The sequence below is a fragment of the Scyliorhinus torazame genome, chromosome 2 (genome assembly GCF_047496885.1).
Source record: "Scyliorhinus torazame isolate Kashiwa2021f chromosome 2, sScyTor2.1, whole genome shotgun sequence".
Lineage (NCBI taxonomy): Eukaryota > Metazoa > Chordata > Chondrichthyes > Carcharhiniformes > Scyliorhinidae > Scyliorhinus > Scyliorhinus torazame.
This window is the reverse complement of record NC_092708.1, coordinates 100578629-100597714: the sequence shown is the minus strand read 5'-3', so window position 1 is coordinate 100597714 and position 19086 is coordinate 100578629.

The window sequence follows — 19086 nt, the reverse complement described above, 5'->3', positions numbered from 1 at the left end:
GCGCCAATCAGACGGGCATCGCGCCGCCCCAAAGGTGCGGAATGCTCCGCATCTTTGGGGGCCGAGCCCCAACATTGAGGGGCTAGGCCGACGCCGGAGGAATTTCCGCCCCGCCAGCTGGCGGAAACGGCCTTTGTTGCCCCCCCAGCTGGCGCGGAAATGACATGTCGGGGCGGCGCATGCGCGGGAGCGTCAGCGGCCGCTGAAAGTTTCCCGCGCATGCGCAGTGGAGGGAGTCTCTTCCGCCTCCGCCATGGTGGAGACCGTGGCGGAGGCGGAAGGGAAAGAGTGCCCCCACAGCACAGGCCCGCCCGCGGATCGGTGGGCCCCGATCGTGGGCCAGGCCACCGTGGGGGCACCCCCCGGGGTCAGATCGGCCCACGCCCCCCCCCCCCCATGACCCCGGAGCCCGTCCACGCCGCCTTTTCCCGCCGTTCAAAGGTGGTTTAATCCACGCCGGCGGGACAGGCAATTTATTGGTGGGACTTCGGCCCATCCGGGCCGGAGAATCAAGCGGGGGGGCCCGCCAACCGGCGCGGCCCGATTCCCGCCCCCGCCGAATATCCGGTACCGGAGACTTCGGCAACCAGCGAGGGCGGGATTCACGGCAGCCCCCGGCGATTCTCCAACCCGGCGGGGGGTCGGAGAATGACGCCCCAGATCTTCATCCGTTCTGAGTTAACCTGTCTCAGCTGTGGTAGCAATGAAGACACAAAATAGCTTGATCACCCTTGACTATGGATAAGAAACCTAATCAGGCTTTTCGTTTATGACTGCTGCAAGTGCTTTCAGATGAAGGCAAGGTCAGGATTAGGTATCATAATCCACATAATTAAATAATTATTTATTCACCACCAAAGCTTGGGCAATAAATGTCCATTTGATCAAATAATAATCACTGAACGATACCCCTCTCCCATCAGGAAGGATACAAAGGGTGTGGCTGAAGTGCCTATAGAAACAGAGTGCTGAAGGCAAACAGAGTGTATCTGAGTTTGGGTAAGGCTGAGTTCGGGTAAGAGGGGAGTGACAAAAAAAAAAAAAAAAATCAAGTTAATTAAGTAAAGTAATTAACTAGTTAAGGGAATTTGGTGCTCACCTGAAGGAGGTGCAGAGAAGCAGACCTGTGAGGGAGTCTCTGGAGCAACTACATCACAGCCAGCAGGTAAGTGTTTGGCTTGTAACTGGCAAGTGATTTCTCTCTCTTTGACTTTCTCCTAGCTGTGTAGTGTAGTTCAAATTTAACTTCAGGTTTAAGTCATGGCAGGAGAGCTCAGACCCGTGTCATGCTCCTCTTGTGAGATGTGGCAAGTCAGGGACCCTTCTGGTGTCCCTGACTCCTTCATCTGCAAGAAGTGTGTCCAACTGCAGCTCCTGTTAGACCGCTTGACGGCTCTGGAGCTGCGGATGGACTCACTTTGGAGCATCCGCGATGCTGAGGAAGTTGTGGAAAGCACATTCAGTGAGTTGGTCACACCGCAGATTAAAATTACTGAGGCAGATAGGGAAAGGGTGACCAACAGACAGAGGAAGAGTAGGAAGGCAGTGCAGGGATCCCCTGCGGTCATCTCCCTCCAAAACAGATTTACCGTTTTGGAAACTGTTGGGGGAGATGGCTCACCAGGGGAAGGTGGCAGCAGCCAGGTTCATGGCACCGTGGCTGGCTCTGCTGCACAGAAGGGCGGGAAAAAGAGTGGCAGAGCTATAGTGATAGGGGATTCAATCGTAAGGGGAATAGACAGGCGTTTCTGCGGACGCAAACGAGAATCCAGGTTGGTATGTTGCCTCCCTGGTGCAAGGGTCAAGGATGTCTCGGAGCGGCTGCAGGGCATTCTGGAGGGGGAGGGTGAACAGCCAGCTGTCGTGGTGCATATAGGCACCAACGATATAGGTAAAAAACGGGATGAGGTCCTACAAGCTGAATTTAGGGAGTTAGGAGTTAAACTAAAAAGTAGGACCTCAAAGGTAGTAATCTCAGGATTGCTACCAGTGCCACGTGATAGTCAGAGTAGGAATGACAGGATAGCTAGGATGAATACGTGGCTTGAGAGATGGTGCAAGAGGGAGGGTTTCAAATTCCTGGGACATTGGGACCGATTCTGGGGGAGGTGGGACCTGTACAAATCGGACGGTCTGCATCTGGGTGGGACAGGAACCAATGTTCTCGGGGGGGTGTTTGCTAGTGCAGTTGGGGAGGGTTTAAACTAATGTGCCAGGGGGATGGGAACCGATGTAGGAAGTCAGTGGGGACAGAAACAAAAGGCAGGAAGGGAGAGTGTGTAAAGCATGACCAGAGAAAGCAGGGCAGAGAGCAAGGAAGGTCTACATTAAACTGTATTTATTTCAATGCAAGGGGCCTGACGGGCAAAGCGGATGAACTCAGGGCATGGACGGGCACATGGGACTGGGATATTATAGCTATGACTGAAACATGGCTAAGGGAGGGGCAGGACTGGCAGCTCAATGTTCCGGGCTACAGATGCTATAGAAAGGATAGAACAGGAGGTAAGAGAGGAGGGGGAGTGGCGTTTTTGATTAGGGAGAACATCACGGCAGTACTTAGAGGGGATATATCCGAGGGTTCGCCCACTGAGTCTATATGGGTGGAACTGAAAAATAAGAAGGGAGAGATCACCTTGGTAGGACTGTACTACAGGCCCCCAAATAGTCAGCGGGAAATTGAGGAGCAAATATGTAAGGAGATTACAGATAGCTGCAAGAATAATAGGGTGGTAGTAGTAGGGGACTTTAACTTTCCCAACATTGACTGGGACAGTCATAGCATTAGGGGCTTGGATGGAGGGAAATTTGTTGAGTGTATTCAGGAGGAATTTCTCATTCAGTATGTGGATGGACCGACTAGAGAGGGGGCAAAACTTGACCTCGTCTTGGGAAATAAGGAAGGGCAAGTGATAGAAGTGCTAGTGAGGGATCACTTTGGGACAAGTGACCATAATTCCATTAGTTTTAAGATAGCTATGGAGAATGATAGGTCTGGCCCAAGAGTTAAAATTCTTAATTGGGGCAAGGCCAATTTTGATGGTATCAGACAGGAACTTGCAGAGGTAGATTGGGGGAGACTATTGGCAGACAAAGGGACGGCTGGTAAATGGGAGGCTTTTAAAAATGTGTTAACCAGGGTGCAGGGTAAGCACATTCCCTTTAGAGTGAAGGGCAAGGCTGGTAGAAGTAGGGAACCCTGGATGACTCGAGATATTGAGACTCTGGTCAAAAAGAAGAAGGAGGCATATGACGTACATAAGCAACTGGGATCAAGTAGATCCCTTGAAGAGTATAGAGATTGTCGAAATAGAGTTAAGAGGGAAATCAGGAGGGCAAAAAGGGGACATGAAATTGCTTTGGCAAATAATGCAAGGGAGAATCCAAAGAGATTCTACAGATACATAAAGGGGAAAAGAGTAACTCGGGACAGAGTAGGGCCTCTTAAGGATCAACAAGGGCATTTATGTGCAGAGCCACAAGAGTTGGGTGAGATCCTGAATGAATATTTCTCATCGGTATTCACGGTGGAGAAAGGCATGGATGTTAGGAAACTAAGGGAAATAAATAGTGATGTCTTGAGAAGTGTGCATATTACAGAGGAGGAGGTGCTGGAAGTCTTAAAGCGCATCAAGGTAGATAAATCCCCGGGACCTGATGAAATGTATCCCAGGATGTTGTGGGAGGCTAGGGAGGAAATTGCGGGTCCCCTAACCGAGATATTTGAATCATCGGCAGCCACAGGTGAGGTGCCTGAAGATTGGAGAGTGGCGAATGTTGTGCCCTTGTTTAAGAAGGGCAGCAGGGAAAAGCCTGGGAACTACAGACCGGTGAGCCTAACGTCTGTAGTAGGTAAGTTGCTAGAAGGTATTCTGAGAGACAGGATCTACAAGCATTTAGAGAGGCAAGGACTGATTCGGGGCAGTCAGCATGGCTTTGTGCGTGGAAAATCATGTCTCACAAATTTGATTGAGTTTTTTGAGGGAGTGACCAAGAAGGTAGATGAGGGTAGTGCAGTAGACGTTGTCTACATGGACTTTAGCAAAGCCTTTGACAAGGTACCGCATGGTAGGTTGTTGCAGAAGGTTAAAGCTCACGGGATCCAGGGTGAGGTTGCCAATTGGATTCAAAATTGGCTGGACGACAGAAGGCAGAGGGTGGTTGTAGAGGGTTGTTTTTCAAACTGGAGGCCTGTGACCAGTGGTGTGCCTCAGGGATCGGTGCTGGGTCCACTGTTATTTGTGATTTATATTAATGATTTGGATGAGAATTTAGGAGGCATGGTTAGTAAGTTTGCAGATGACACCAAGATTGGTGGCATAGTGGATAGTGAAGAAGGTTATCTAGGATTGCAACGGGATCTTGATCAATTAGGCCAGTGGGCCGACGAATGGCAGATGGAGTTTAATTTAGATAAATGTGAGGTGATGCATTTTGGCAGATCGAATCAGGCCAGGACCTACTCAGTTAATGGTATGGCGTTGGGGAGAGTTATAGAACAAAGAGATCTAGGAGTACAGGTTCATAGCTCCTTGAAGGTGGAGTCGCAGGTGGACAGGGTGGTGAAGAAGGCATTCGGCATGCTTGGTTTCATTGGTCAGAACATTGAATATAGGAGTTGGGACGTCTTGTTGAAGTTGTACAGGACATTGGTACGGCCACACTTGGAATACTGTGTGCAGTTCTGGTCACCCTATTATAGAAAGGATATTATTAAACTAGAAAGAGTGCAGAAAAGATTTACTAGGATGTTGCCGGGACTTGATGGTTTGAGTTATAAGGAGAGGCTGGATAGACTGGGACTTTTTTCCCTGGAGCGTAGGAGGCTTAGGGGTGATCTTATAGAGGTCTATAAAATAATGAGGGGCATAGATAAGGTAGATAGTCAACATCTTTTCCCAAAGGTAGGGGAGTCTAAAACTAGAGGGCATAGGTTTAAGGTGAGAGGGGAGAGATTCAGAAGGGCCCAGAGGGGCTATTTCTTCACTCAGAGGGTAGTGAGTGTCTGGAATGGGCTGCCAGAGGTAGTAGTAGAAGCGGGTACAATTGTGTCTTTCAAAAAGCATTTAGATGGTTACATGGGTAAGATGGGTATAGAGGGTTATGGGCCAAGTGCGGGCAACTGGGACTAGCTTAATGGTAAAAAACTGGGCGGCATGGACTGGTTGGGCCGAAGGGCCTGTTTCCATGCTGTAAACTTCTATGATTCTATGATTCTATGTCACGTGCTGACAAATATTCCTGGGTACAAGGTGTTCAGAAAAGATAGGAAAAGAAGGAAGGGGAGGAATGGCGTTATTGGTTAAGGAGAGCATTGCAATTGTTGGGTTGATGTACCTTTAAGAAATGGGTGTTTATCAAATAGCTGCAGTGATGTCAGTGTGTGGGTGGAGCTGGGCTGTCTTTCTCTTTCATTTTGAGCTGTAAAGCTGCTTTGTGGCTCTGTTTATGGTTTAGTTTTCAGAGTTGGAGAGCTGTATTCAAAGCAAGTAGATGTGTAATGATCTCTCTCTACAAGCTAATGAATGTCTTCAGCTCACTTGATGATTTCAAAGTAATACCTGTTTCTGGAGAGAATTTAAACCTGCTGTCTTTGTTTAAAAAGGGTTTAACTTATGGATGTTGCTAGGAAAGGTATTAAGGGTTACCTATGGAGTATTGTATCTGTGGGGTTATGTGTGTTGGTGGTTGATAAGATGTTTACTGTGTGTTTATAAAATGTTAACTGAGTTCATAGAATAAACATCATTTTGTTTTAAAAATACTTAAGGTCTCTGTTGCATAACACCTGGAGAGTGCACCCTTGTGTTCCCCATAACCAAAATCTATTAAAAGTTGTGAGTCAGGTGAACTCCATGATATACTTTGGAGTTTTCTAAACCCTGGCCCATAACAAATTGGGGGCTCATGGGGTAAAAGTCTATCTTTCGTAATTGGGTTGGCTTAGTGAACTTAACGACAGTGAGGGGTGAGCATATTTGTGTTTGATTTTCAGGTGTGGTATTTCAGTTTAAGTAGGCAGTGTGTTGTGGACTCTTTCAGAGGCTCGGACGTTTTTGGGGATGGAGAAGGTTACACACAGTACCTTACGAACAGAGACTAAAAAAGGCTTTTAGATTTGGCAAAGGCATTGCAGTTAACGTTACCTGACAGCATACAAAAAGATGAGGTACTTACGGCGGTAGCTGAGCATTTAGAATTGCCTGAGATACAGGCTGACGCATTAGAACTGGCAAAAATGCAGTTACAAATTAAACATCTGGAACATGAGTCAGAATTAAAGCAGCTTGAATACGCAATGAGGGTCAAAGAAAAAGAGAGAGAAAGAGATCGAGAGGAAAAGAAAAAGAGAGAGAAAGAGATAGAGAGGAAAAAGAAAAAGAGAGAGAAAGAGATAGAGAGGAAAAAGGGGAAGAGAGAGAGAGGAAAGGGAAAGAGATAGAGAGGAAAAGGAAAAAGAGAGAGAGTTTGTACTTCGGAAAATGGCCATGAAACATGACAGTCAGTTAAAATTGGCGGATGTAAAGGGAAATGTACAGTTTGAGGATAGTGATGAGGATAATGAGCCTGAGTGTTATAGTCGAAGACTTGGTGGGGATCTATTTAAATATGTCAACGCATTGCCAAGATTTGATGAGAAGGAGGTAGAAGCCTTTTTCATTTCACTTGATAAGGTAGCTAAACAAATGAAATGGCCACAGGTCATATGGGTATTACTGATTCAAACAAAGTTGGTAGCTAGGGCTAGTGAAGTGTTTGCATCATTATCAGAGGAGGTATCTGAGACGTATGAGGAGGTGAAAAAATCCATCTTAGGTGCATATGAACTAGTGCCTGAAGCCTACAGACAAAGGTTTAGAAATTTAAGGAAAGAACTTGGTCAACGACTTCCGGTTGCTGCTATGCGGAGCTAAGTCACACATTCGGCGGCTCCTGCAAAAACAGACTTTTGGGCTCTTTTCAGGGCCCCCAATGGCACTTTTACGACGTTTCCCGGTGTGGGAAGGAGTTTACAACAGCTCCCCATCAGTATAGGGCTTCAATTAGGAGCGGGGCGACAAAAAAGGTGGTGGTGGACCCGAAGAAGGTGCGAGGGAAGAAGGACAAAATGGCAGCGGGCGGGGACCAGTCAGCGTGGATGCAGTGGGCGGAGGAGCAGCAGGAGGGTATCCAGCGCTGCTTCAGAGAGATTAAAACGGACCTGCTAGAGCCGATGAAGGCTTCTATTGATAAGCTGCTGGAGGCACAGACGGCCCAGGGGGTGGCGATCCGAGAGGCTCGACAAAAGATCTCTGACAATGAGGACGAGATCTTAGTCCTGGCGGTAAAGGTGCACGAGGCGCTCCACAAGAAATGGCAGGAGCGGTTCGAGGAGATGGAGAATCGGTCGAGGCGGAAGAATCTGTGGATTCTGGGCCTCCTGGAGGGGCCGGACGTGGGGGCCTATGTGGTCACCATGTTGAACTCGCTGATGGGAACGGGGTCCTTCCAGGGGCTTCTGGAGCTGGAAGGGGCCCATAGAGTGTTGGTGAGGAGGCCCAAGGCTAACGAGTCGCCACAGGCGGTGCTGGTGAGGTTCCATCGGTTCGTCGATCGGGAGTGTGTGCTCAGGTGGGCCAAGAAGGAGAGGAGCAGCAGGTGGGAGAACGCGGAGGTTCGAGTATACCAGGACTGGAGTGCGGAGGTGGCGAAGAGGAGGGCCGGGTACAATCGAGCGAAGGCGGTGCTGCACAGGAAGGGGGTGAAGTTTGGCATGTTGCAGCCGGCGCGACTGTGGGTTACCTACAAGGACCGGCACCATTATTTTGAGTCTCCGGAGGAGGCGTGGGCCTTTGTTCAGGCAGAGAAGTTGGACACAGATTGAGGGTCGGGATGGGCGATTGGGGACTGCGGTTGATATGTTATGTTTATTTATTTTTTTCTCGAGGTGGGGGGGCCTTTGTATTGCTCCAGGTTTCTCTTTCTCTTTCGGGTCGGTGAGGGTAGTTAGTGCGGGTTAGGCATTGTTTTGGTTGGGTTGGTCGGGGGGGCTCTTGGAGGGGGGTAGGTAAACGGAACAGGGGGGGTGGATGGCGGTGAGATGGGGCCCTGCGGGGGAGGGGGAGGCCCGAGTCGGGGGTGAGGGGACCGGGCCTGTAAAAGGAGCTGCGTCAGAGGTGGCGGGGCCGGGTAGGTGGAAAGCGCGGGCTTTTTCCCGCGCTGAAGACTGGAGGGGGCGGGGCCGGGCGGGGAAGCGAGGGTTGTTTCCCGTGCTTAGAACGGAAGGGGGAAGGGGAGAGCCTATGGATGGGGAACGGGAGAGGAGGGTGTGCCACACAATGGGAGGAGTCGAAGGAGAGGCGGGAGTGGCCGGGGTCAGCAGGAGTCAGCTGACTTGCGGAAGTGCAATGGGTGGAGTAAATCAGCTAGGCTGGGTCCTAGCCGGGGGGGGGGGGTGGAATCAAGTTGCTGCTGCTATGGTCAAGGAGCTGGAGCGAATGGGGGGGGGGGTCGAGATGGGGGTATGCCGCTGTGGGGAACGGGCCGGGTGTGGGGTGCGGGCGCGTGGCTGGCCGAGGATGGGTCATGGCTAGTCGGCGGGGGAGGGAGGCGGGTAGCCCCCTGATCCGGCTGATAACCTAGAATGTAAGGGGACTGAATGGGCCGGTTAAGCGGGCCCGCGTGTTCGTGCACCTGAAGGGGCTCAAGGCGGATGTGGTTATGCTTCAGGAGACACACCTGAAGGTGGCAGACCAGGTAAGATTGAGGAAAGGGTGGGTAGGTCAGGTGTTTCACTCGGGGCTGGATGCCAAAAATCGAGGGGTGGCGATCTTGGTGGGAAAGAAGGTGTCATTCGAGGCGTCGAGCATTGTGGCAGATAATGGCGGTAGGTACATAATAATAAGTGGTAAATTGCAGGGAGAGAGGGTGGTACTGGTCAATGTGTATGCTCCGAACTGGGACGATACGGGTTTTATGTTGGGTCGGATCCCAGACTTGGAAGTCGGTGGCCTGATAATGGGGGAGACTTTAACACGGTGCTGAATCCGGTACTGGATCGCTCCAGGTCTAGGACGGGTAGGATACCGGCGGCAGCTAGAGTGCTGAGGGGGTTTATGGACCAGATGGGAGGGGTGGACCCTTGGAGATTTGCAAGGCCGGGGGCTAGGGAATTTTCATTCTTCTCACATGTCCATAAGGCTTATTCTCGAATCGACTTTTTCATTTTGAGTAGGGCGTTGATAGCGAGAGTAGAGGATACTGAGTATTCAGCAATAGCCATTTCGGACCACGCCCCGCATTGGGTGGACTTGGAGATGGGGGAGGTGAGGGACCAGCGCCCGCTATGGCGCTTGGAAGTGGGGCTATTGGCGGACGAGGAGGTGAGCGAGCGGCTCCGAGGAAGTATAGGGAGGTACTTGGAGGCCAACGACAACGGGGAGGTCCGGGTGGGGATGGTATGGGAGGCACTGAAGGCGGTGGGGAGGGGAGAGCTGATCTCCATTAGGGCCCACAAGGAGCGGAGGGAGCGGGGTGAGAGGGAGAGGCTGGTGGGGGAGATGGTGAGGGTAGACAGGAGGTATGCGGAGGAGCCTGAGGAAGGATTGGTGAGGAAGAGGCGTACCTCCAGGCCAAATTCGACCTGGTGACCACCAGGAAGGTGGAGGTGCAGTGGAGGAAGGCCCAGGGGGCGATTTACGAGTATGGGGTAAAAGGCAAGCCGGATGCCGGCGCATCAGCTTCGGAAGTGGGACGCAGCTAGGGAGATCGGGGGCGTTAAGGACAGGGGAGTGTGGTGCGGAGTGGGGTTGGCATCAATGGGGTCTTCAGGGACTTTTACGAGGAATTATACCGATCCGTGCCCCCACGGGAGGAGGGAGGGATGGGCCGCTTCCTGGACCAATTGAGGTTTCCAAAGGTGGAAGAGGGACTGGGATTGGGTGCCCCGATTGGGCTGGAGGAGCTGATCAAAGGGATAGGAAGCATGCAGGCGGGGAAGGCACCGGGGCCGGACGGTTTCCCGGTCGAATTGTATAAAAAATATATGGACCTGTGGGCCCGCTGTTGGTCAGGACCTTTAATGAGGCAAGTGAGGGGGGGCTTTGCACCCGACGATGTCCCGGGCACTGATCTCCTTGGTCCTGAAGTGGGACAAGGATCCCCTGCAATGTGGGTCTTACAGACCGATTTCGTTGCTAAATGTAGATGCCAAGGTGCTGGCGAAGGTCTTAGCTACGAGGATTGAGGGCCGCAGATTATCCATGAAGACCATACGGGGTTTGTGAAGGGGAGACAGTTGAACATGAATGTGCGGAGGCTTTTGAACGTTATCATGATGCCGGCGAGGGAGGGGGAGGCGGAGATAGTGGTGGCGATGGACGCTGAGAAAGCCTTCGATAGGGTTGAGTGGGGGTACCTGTGGGAGGTGCTGAAGAGGTTCGGGTTTGGGGAAGGGTTTGTCAGGTGGGTTAGGCTGTTGTATGAGGTCCCGATGGCGAGTGTGGCCACAAACAGGAGGAGGTCTGAGTACTTTCGGTTGCACCGAGGGACGAGACAGAGGTGTCCCTTGTCCCCCCTGCTCCTCGCACTGGCTATGGCACTGAGGGAGTCAAGGAACTGGAGGGGGTTGGTGCGGGGTGGGGAGGAGCATAGGGTGTCATGTTATGCGGACGACTTGCTGCTGTATGTGGCGAACCGGTGAGAGGAATGCCGGAGGTAATGAGGATTCTTATGGAATTCGGGGATCTTTCTGGGTACAAGCTCAACATGGGGTAGAGCGAGCTGTTCGTGGTTCACCCAGGAGACCAGGAGAGGGGGATTGGCGAGCTCCCACTAAAAACGGCGGAGAGGAGCTTCAGGTATTTGGGGGTCCAGGTGGCCAGGAGCTGGGGGGCCCTGCATAGGCTAAATTTTACAAGGCTGGTGGAGCAAATGGAGGAGGAGTTCAAGAGGTGGGACGCGTTGCCTCTGTCCTCGGCGGGTAGGGTGCAGTCAATCAAAATGACGGTGATCCCAAGGTTTTTGTTCCTGTTCCAGTGCCTCCCCGTGTTTATCCCGAAGGCTTTTTTCAGGCGGGTTAACAGGGGTATAATGGGGTTTGTGTGGGCGCGAGGGACTTCGAGGGTGAGAAGGGTGTTATGGAGCGGAGTAGAGATAGGGAGGGACTGGAGCTGCCCAACCTCTGTGGGTACTACTGGGCCGCCAATGCGACGATGGTGCGCAAGTGGGTGATGGAGGGGGAGGGAGCTGCATGGAAGAGGCTGGAGACGGCGTCTTGTGTGGGTACGAGTCTGGGGGCGCTGGCAACGGCACCGCTGCCGTTCCCTCCAAGGAGGTATATCACGAGCCCGGTGGCGGCGGCTGCCCTCAAAATCTGGGGGCAGTGGAGGCGGCATACAGGGGAAGCTGGGGCCTCGGCGTGGACCCCAATACGGGGGAACCACCGGTTCGCCCCAGGGAGAGCAGGTGGAGGGTTTTCGGGGTGGTACAGGGCAGGGATACGAAAGTTGGGGGACCTGTTTGTGGACAGGAAGTTCACGAGCCTGGTGAGCTGGAGGAGAAGTACGGGCTCCCCCCGGGGAACACCTTCAGGTACTTACAAGTGAGGGCGTTTGCCAGACGGCAGGTGATGGTATCCCCGCGGCTACTGCCACACACAGTACAGGGCAGGGTGCTCTCGGGGGGGGGGGAGGGGCGGTGGGTGGGAGTGGGGAAGATCTTGGAAACTTACCAGGTGATGCAGGAGGAGGAGGAGGCCTCGGTGGTGGAGGTAAAAGGTAAGTGGGAGGAGGAGTTGGGAGAGGAAATTGAGGAAGGGACGTGGGCAGATGCCCTGGGGAGGGTGAACTCTTACTCATCGTGCGCGAGGCTCAGCCTCATACTGTTTAAGGTGCTGCACAGGGCACACATGACCGGGACAAGGATGAGCCATTTTTTTGTGGTGTGGACAGGTGTGTTAGGTGCTCAGGGAGCCCAGCAAATCACACCCATATGTTCTGGGCATGCCCAGCGCTGGAGGAATTTTGGAAGGGCATAGCGAGGACGGTGTCGAGGGTGGTAGGATCCAGGATCAAACCGGGCTGGGGGCTCGCAATATTTGGGGTGGCAGAGGAGCCAGGAGTGCAGGAGGCGAAAGAGGCCGGAATTCTGGCCTTTGCGTCCCTGGTAGCCCGGCGATGGATTCTCCTTCAGTGGAAAGATGTGAGGCCAACAAGCGTGGAATCCTGGATCAGTGATATGGCAGGGTTCATTAAATTGGAGAGGGTGAAATTTGCCTTGAGAGGGTCGGTACAAGGGTTCTTTAGGCGGTGGCAACCGTTCTTAGACTTTCTGGCAGAACGATAGACATTGGTCAAAGGCAGCAGCAGCTCAGGGGTGGGGGGGGGGGGGTTACTTTATCATTGTTTTTGTTATTTACACTGAAGGGTCTGAGGGGGTGTATATACCTGTTGTGTTAAGTCGGGCTGTTAATGTTAATTTATTATTTATGTACGGGGGGGGTATGGGGGGTTGCTTTTCTAGATTGTGTTTTGTAGTTAACCCTGTTGGGTTCCTTTTTTTTTTCTCATTTCGTTATTGATATTTTATGAAAACCTTTAATAAAAAAATTTATTTTTTTAAAAAGAACTCGGTCAACCATACTTGGAGTTTGAAAGGATCAAACAGAGTAATTTTGATAGATAAGGGCTCTGAAAATAGACCAAACGTATGAAGCTCTCAGAGAAATTATACTTTTGGAGGAGTTTAAAAATTCAATTCCTGATGTAGTGAGAACTCATGTGGAAGAGCAGAGGGTTAAAACTGCGAGGTTAGCAGCAGAAATGGCAGATGATTATGAATTAGTTCATAAATCAAAGCTTGCTTTCCAACATCAGTTTCAACCTGTGAGGGATAGAAACTGGGGAAAAGAGGGATACTCAAGTGGTAGAGGTCAAGGTGATCTGATGGGAGATAATAAGGACCGTGTACCTCAGATTAAAAAAGAAATCCAGGAGGGTGGAAGAGACAAAGAACAAAGAACAAAGAAATGTACAGCACAGGAACAGGCCCTTCGGCCCTCCAAGCCCGTGCCGACCATGCTGCCCGACTAAACTACAATCTTCTACACTTCCTGGGTCCATATCCTTCTATTCCCATCCTATTCATATATTTGTCAAGATGCCCCTTAAATGTCCCTATCGTCCCTGCTTCCACTACCTCCTCCGGTAGCGAGTTCCAGGCACCCACTACCCTCTGCGTTAAAAAATTGCCTCGTACATCTACTCTAAACCTTGCCCCTCTCACCTTAAACCTATGCCCCCTAGTAATTGACCCCTCTACCCTGGGGAAAAGCCTCTGACTATCCACTCTGTCTATGCCCCTCATAATTTTGTATACCTCTATCAGGTCTCCCCTCAACCTCCTTCGTTCCAGTGAGAACAAACCGAGTTTATTCAATCGCTCCTCATAGCTAATGCCCTCCATACCAGGCAACATTCTGGTAAATCTCTTCTGCACCCTCTCTAAAGCCTCCACATCCTTCTGGTAGTGTGGCGACCAGAATTGAACACTATACTCCAAGTGTGGCCTAACTAAGGTTCTATACAGCTGCAACATGACTTGCCAATTCTTATACTCAATGCCCCGGCCAATGAAGGCAAGCATGCCGTATGCCTTCTTGACTACCTTCTCCACCTGTGTTGCCCCTTTCAATGACCTGTGGACCTGTACTCCTAGATCTCTTTGACTTTCAATACTCTTGAGGGTTCTACCATTCACTGTATATTCCCTACCTGCATTAGACCTTCCAAAATGCATTACCTCACAATTGTCCGGATTAAACTCCATCTGCCATCTCTCCGCCCAAGTCTCCAGACAATCTAAATCCTGCTGTATCCTCCGACAGTCCTCATCGCTATCCGCAATTCCACCAACCTTTGTGTCGTCTGCAAACTTACTAATCAGACCAGTTACATTTTCCTCCAAATCATTTATATATACTACAAAGAGCAAAGGTCCCAGCACTGATCCCTGTGGAACACCACTGGTCACAGCCCTCCAATTAGAAAAGCATCCCTCCATTGCTACTCTCTGCCTTCTATGGCCTAGCCAGTTCTGTATCCACCTTGCCAGCTCACCCCTGATCCCGTGTGACTTCACCTTTTGTAATAGTCTACCATGAGGGACCTTGTCAAAGGCCTTACTGAAGTCCATATAGACAGCATCTACTGCCCTACCTGCATCAATCATCTTAGTGACCTCCTCGAAAAACTCTATCAAGTTAGTGAGACACGACCTCCCCTTCACAAAACCGTGCTGCCTCTCACTAATACGTCCATTTGCTTCCAAATGGGAGTAGATCCTGTCTCGAGAATTCTCTCCAGTAATTTCCCTACCACTGAAGTAAGGCTCACCGGCCTGTAGTTCCCGTGATTATCCTTGCTACCCTGCTTAAACAGAGGAACAACATTGGCTATTCTCCAGTCTTCCGGGACATCCCCTGAAGACAGCGAGGATCCAAAGATTTCTGTCAAGGCCTCAGCAATTTCCTCTCCAGCCTCCTTCAGTATTCTGGGGTAGATCCCATCAGGCCCTGGGGACTTATCTACCTTAATATTTTTTAAGACACCCAACACCTCGTCTTTTTGGGTCACAATGTGACCCAGGCTATCTACACCCCCTTCTCCAGACTCAACATCTACCAATTCCTTCTCTTTGGTGAGTACTGAGGCAAAGTATTCATTTAGTACCTCGCCCATTTCCTCTGGCTCCACACATAGATTCCCTTGCCTATCCTTCAGTGGGCCAACCCTTTCCCTGGCTACCCTCTTGCTTTTTATGTACATGTAAAAAGCCTTGGGATTTTCCTTAACCCTATTTGCCAATGACTTTTCGTGATCCCTTCTAGCCCTCCTGACTCCTTGCTTAAGTTCCTTCCTACTTTCCTTATATTCCACGCAGGCTTCGTCTGTTCCCAGCCTTTTAGCCCTGACAAATGCCTCCTTTTTCTTTTTGACGAGGCCTACAATATCACTCGTCATCCAAGGTTCCCGAAAATTGCCGTATTTATCTTTCTTCCTCACAGGAACATGCCGGTCCTGTATTCCTTTCAACTGCCACTTGAAAGCCTCCCACATGTCAGATGTTGATTTGCCCTCAAACATCCGTCCCCAATCTATGTTCTTCAGTTCCCGCCTAATATTGTTATAATTAGCCTTCCCCCAATTTAGCACATTCATCCTCGGACCACTCTTATCCTTGTCCACCAGTACTTTAAAACTTACTGAATTGTGGTCACTGTTACCGAAATGCTCCCCTACTAAAACATCTACCACCTGGCCGGGCTCATTCCCCAATACCAGGTCCAGTACCGCCCCTTCCCTAGTTGGACTGTCTACATATTGTTTTAAGAAGCCCTCCTGGATGCTCCTTACAAACTCCGCCCCGTCTAAGCCCCAGACATGAAAAGTTTCAAATATTTTCACTGTAATGAACTAGGCCATGTAAAGTTACAGTGTTGGTGGTTGAAGAAAAGCACTGGGAAGGCTGATGTGGTAAAACAGGATAAGACGGTAGGGTTTGTTAAAGTGGTAAAGGAAAGCCCAAGTGAAGCGAAGGAGGTGCAGAAGATTGTACAGCCTGATCAAGAGGTGCCAGATCTCTTTAAAGAATTTACTTGTCTGGGTAAAGTTTACTCATGTGTATCAGGAGGAGCAGGTAAAGAAGTCACAATTTTAAGAGATATGGCAGCTAGTCAATCTTTGATGGTAAGAGATGAGCAGTTATGTAGTTTGGGAGGAATATTTCCAGAAAAGGTGGTAATATGTGGAATTCGGGGTGAGAAGAGTAGTGTTCCATTATATAGGGTAGTGGAAAGTTCAGTGAAGAGTGGTGAAGTGGTAGCAGGGGTAATAGAGAAACTATCTTGTCTAGGAATACAGTTTATCTTGGGTAATGATTTAGCTGGATCGCAGGTGGGAATGATGCCTACTGTGGTTGATAAGCCAATGGAACATCAGAGAACTGAAGTATTGAAGGACGAATATCCTGGGACTTTTACGGATTGTGTAGTAACAAGGTCGCAAAGTCACAGGTTAAGACAAGAAGAGAAATCAGAGAGAGAAGATAGAGTTGAAGTGCAATTATCAGAAACGATTTTTGGTCAGATAGTTGGAAAAGAACAGATGGAGGATGCGGCGGATATTTTTAGTTCAGGAAAATTGGCGGAATTAAAACAGAAAGGTATAGAAATAAAATGGATGTATCAGAAAGCATACACGGACGAGGAATCTGAGTGTACACCAGAGTGTTATTACTGTAAAAATGATGTCTTGATGAGGAAATGATGTCTTGACCTTTACGTATGCAGGCGAATAAAAAGTGGGCAGAAGTTCATCAAGTGGTATTGCCGGTAGGGTATAGACAAGACTTCCTAGATTGTGTTCAGGAACATTTTCTACAGCAGTGTGTGTCCAGGTGAACAAGAAAGGATCGAACTGTTTGTGGTGGTATGTATTAGGGGTAGTATGGTACCTGTGAAGCCGAGAGGCTATTGTCTGACAGGTCCCGGGTCCTGGTTGGATCTGCCGCCTGCTGGCTCCGCCCTGAGGGCGGAGTATAAGAGCTTGAGTTCTCCCAGCAGCCGCATTCTGTAACTGAGCTGCTGGGGAACAAGTCTTGCTTAATAAAGCCTCGATTGATTTCATCTCTTCTCGACTCGAGTGAGTAATTGTTGCGTTACACTGTTGAACTTGGTTCTTGAAAATGAGTTGGGTCAAGTAGATAAAGCGATAGTGGAGGAATACTTAGGAGACAGTGATCATTTTATCATAACGTTTGGGATGATGATACAAAAGGTTAATAGGCAATCCCGAGTAAAAATCATTGAGAGCCAACTTCTCTAGAGCAAAAATGGAACTGGGCTGGTTGAACGGGAACAACAGGTTGGTGGGAAATACTGTAGCTGAACAATGTGTTCCCCTCAAAATCAAAATGATCTGGACACAGTCAAGGTATGGTTCCTTAAAATGAAAAGGTAGGGCAGACAAATCCAGAGCTTCCTGGATGAAAAAGGAGATAGAAATTAACATAAGGAAGAGAAAGTATGTTTATGACACGGGGCAGGTAGAAAATACAGAGGAGAACTAAGGGGTTCTCAGAAAGTTCAGAGGGGAGGTGAAAAGCTCTTAAGAGATGTGAAGAGGGATTATGAGAAAAGACTGGCAGCCAACATGAAGAGGAGCCCCAAAGTCTTATAACGGCATATAAATAATAAAAGGTTGGTAACAGGAGGAGTAGGACATATTAGGGACCAAGGGCAACATGGTAGCACAGTGGTTAGCACTATTGCTTCACAGCGCCAGGGTCCCGGGTTCAATTCTCGGCTTGGGTCACTGTCTGTGCGGAGTCTGCATGTTATCCCCGTGCCTGTGCGGGTTTCCTCCGGGTGCTCCGGTTCCCTCTCAAAAGTCCCGAAAAACGTGCTTGTTAGGTGAATTGGACATTCTGAATTCTCCCTCAGTGTACCCAAACAGGTGCCAGAATGTGGCGACTAGGGGATTTTCACAGTAACTTCTTTGCAGCCTACTTGTGACACAAAAAAGATTATTATTAGAAAAGGGAATTTACACATGAGGTTGGGGGCATGCTGAGGTATTAAATGAATATTTTGCATAAGTCTTTACCAAGGAAGTAGATGTTACCAGAACATGGCGACAGTTGAGAAAATTCTGTCCCTCGGAGGGTTCAAAATTGATAAAGTGGTGGTGTTGAATAGACCACCAAAACTGAAAATTGACAAGTACCGGATCCAAATGAGATGCAACCAAGGATATTGAAGGGAGTGAGAGTGGAAATTGCATGGACACTGGCTATAATCTTTCAATCCTCTGTAGACTCAGAGGAGATGCCAGAGGTCTGGAGAATTGCAAATATCATGCCTTGTTCAAAAGAGGTTGCAATGATAGCCCCAGCAATTACAGACCAGTCAGCTTAACCTCAGTGGTGGGCAAGCTTCAAAAATCACATAATCACAGAATGTGATTGGGTGCATCCTAAGTGCATCCAACTGCTGCTCGTACCGACCCATTCAGTCTGTGAGGAGCTGCAGCTGCAGCTTGGAGGAAAATAGCCGCAACTTTCCTGGGAGCTGTCTATGCTGCCCACCATATAAGACCATATAAAACCACGTACCGAACCTCGGATAGGGCCAGGTCTGTCTGGGTCCATTCATGGATCCGCAATGCTGTGACAGGTAAGGAGACCAGAAAATTCAGGGTCGTGACTACCTCGTCCGTCGTGAGGATCGACAAGGGGCTGGTCATCAAAGGCAATCGGCTCAGTGCATCAGCATTCACAATTGGTGACCCTGGCTTATGGTCCAACGAATACCTGAAGGTAGCGAGCAGCAAAGCCCAGCACCGGATCCGTGTAGAAAAGTTGGGCGGAATTGGAGTCTCCTCTCTAAAAGGTCCAAGGACAGCTATCCTATTTTTTAAAAAAAATAATTTTTATTAAAGGTTTTCATAAAATATCAATAATCAATATCAAGAAAAAAGAACCCAACAGGGTTAAGTACAAAACACAAACTAAAAAAGCAACCCACCAAACCCCTCCCGCCCTGTACATTAATAATAAATTAACATTAGCACCCCGACTTAACACAACAGGTGTATACACCCCCTCAAACCCTCCAGTGTAAATAACATAAAGAAAAATAAAGTAAACCCCCTCTCCCCCGAGCTGCTGCTGCCATTGACCAATGCCTATCGTTCTGCCAGAAAGTCTAAGAACGGTTGCCACCGCCTAAAGAACCCTTGTACCGACCCTCTCAAGGCGAATTTCACCCTCTCCAATTTAATGAACCCTGCCATATCGCTGATCCAGGATTTCACGCTTGTTGGCCTCACATCTTTCCACTGAAGGAGAATCCATCGCCGGGCTACCAGGGACGCAAAGGCCAGAATTCCGGCCTCTTTCGCCTCCTGCACTCCTGGCTCCTCTGCCACCCCAAATATTGCGAGCCCCCAGCCCGGTCTGACCCTGGATCCTACCACCCTCGACACCGTCCTCGCTACGTCCTTCCAAAATTCATCCAGCGCTGGGCATGCCCAGAACATATGGGTGTGA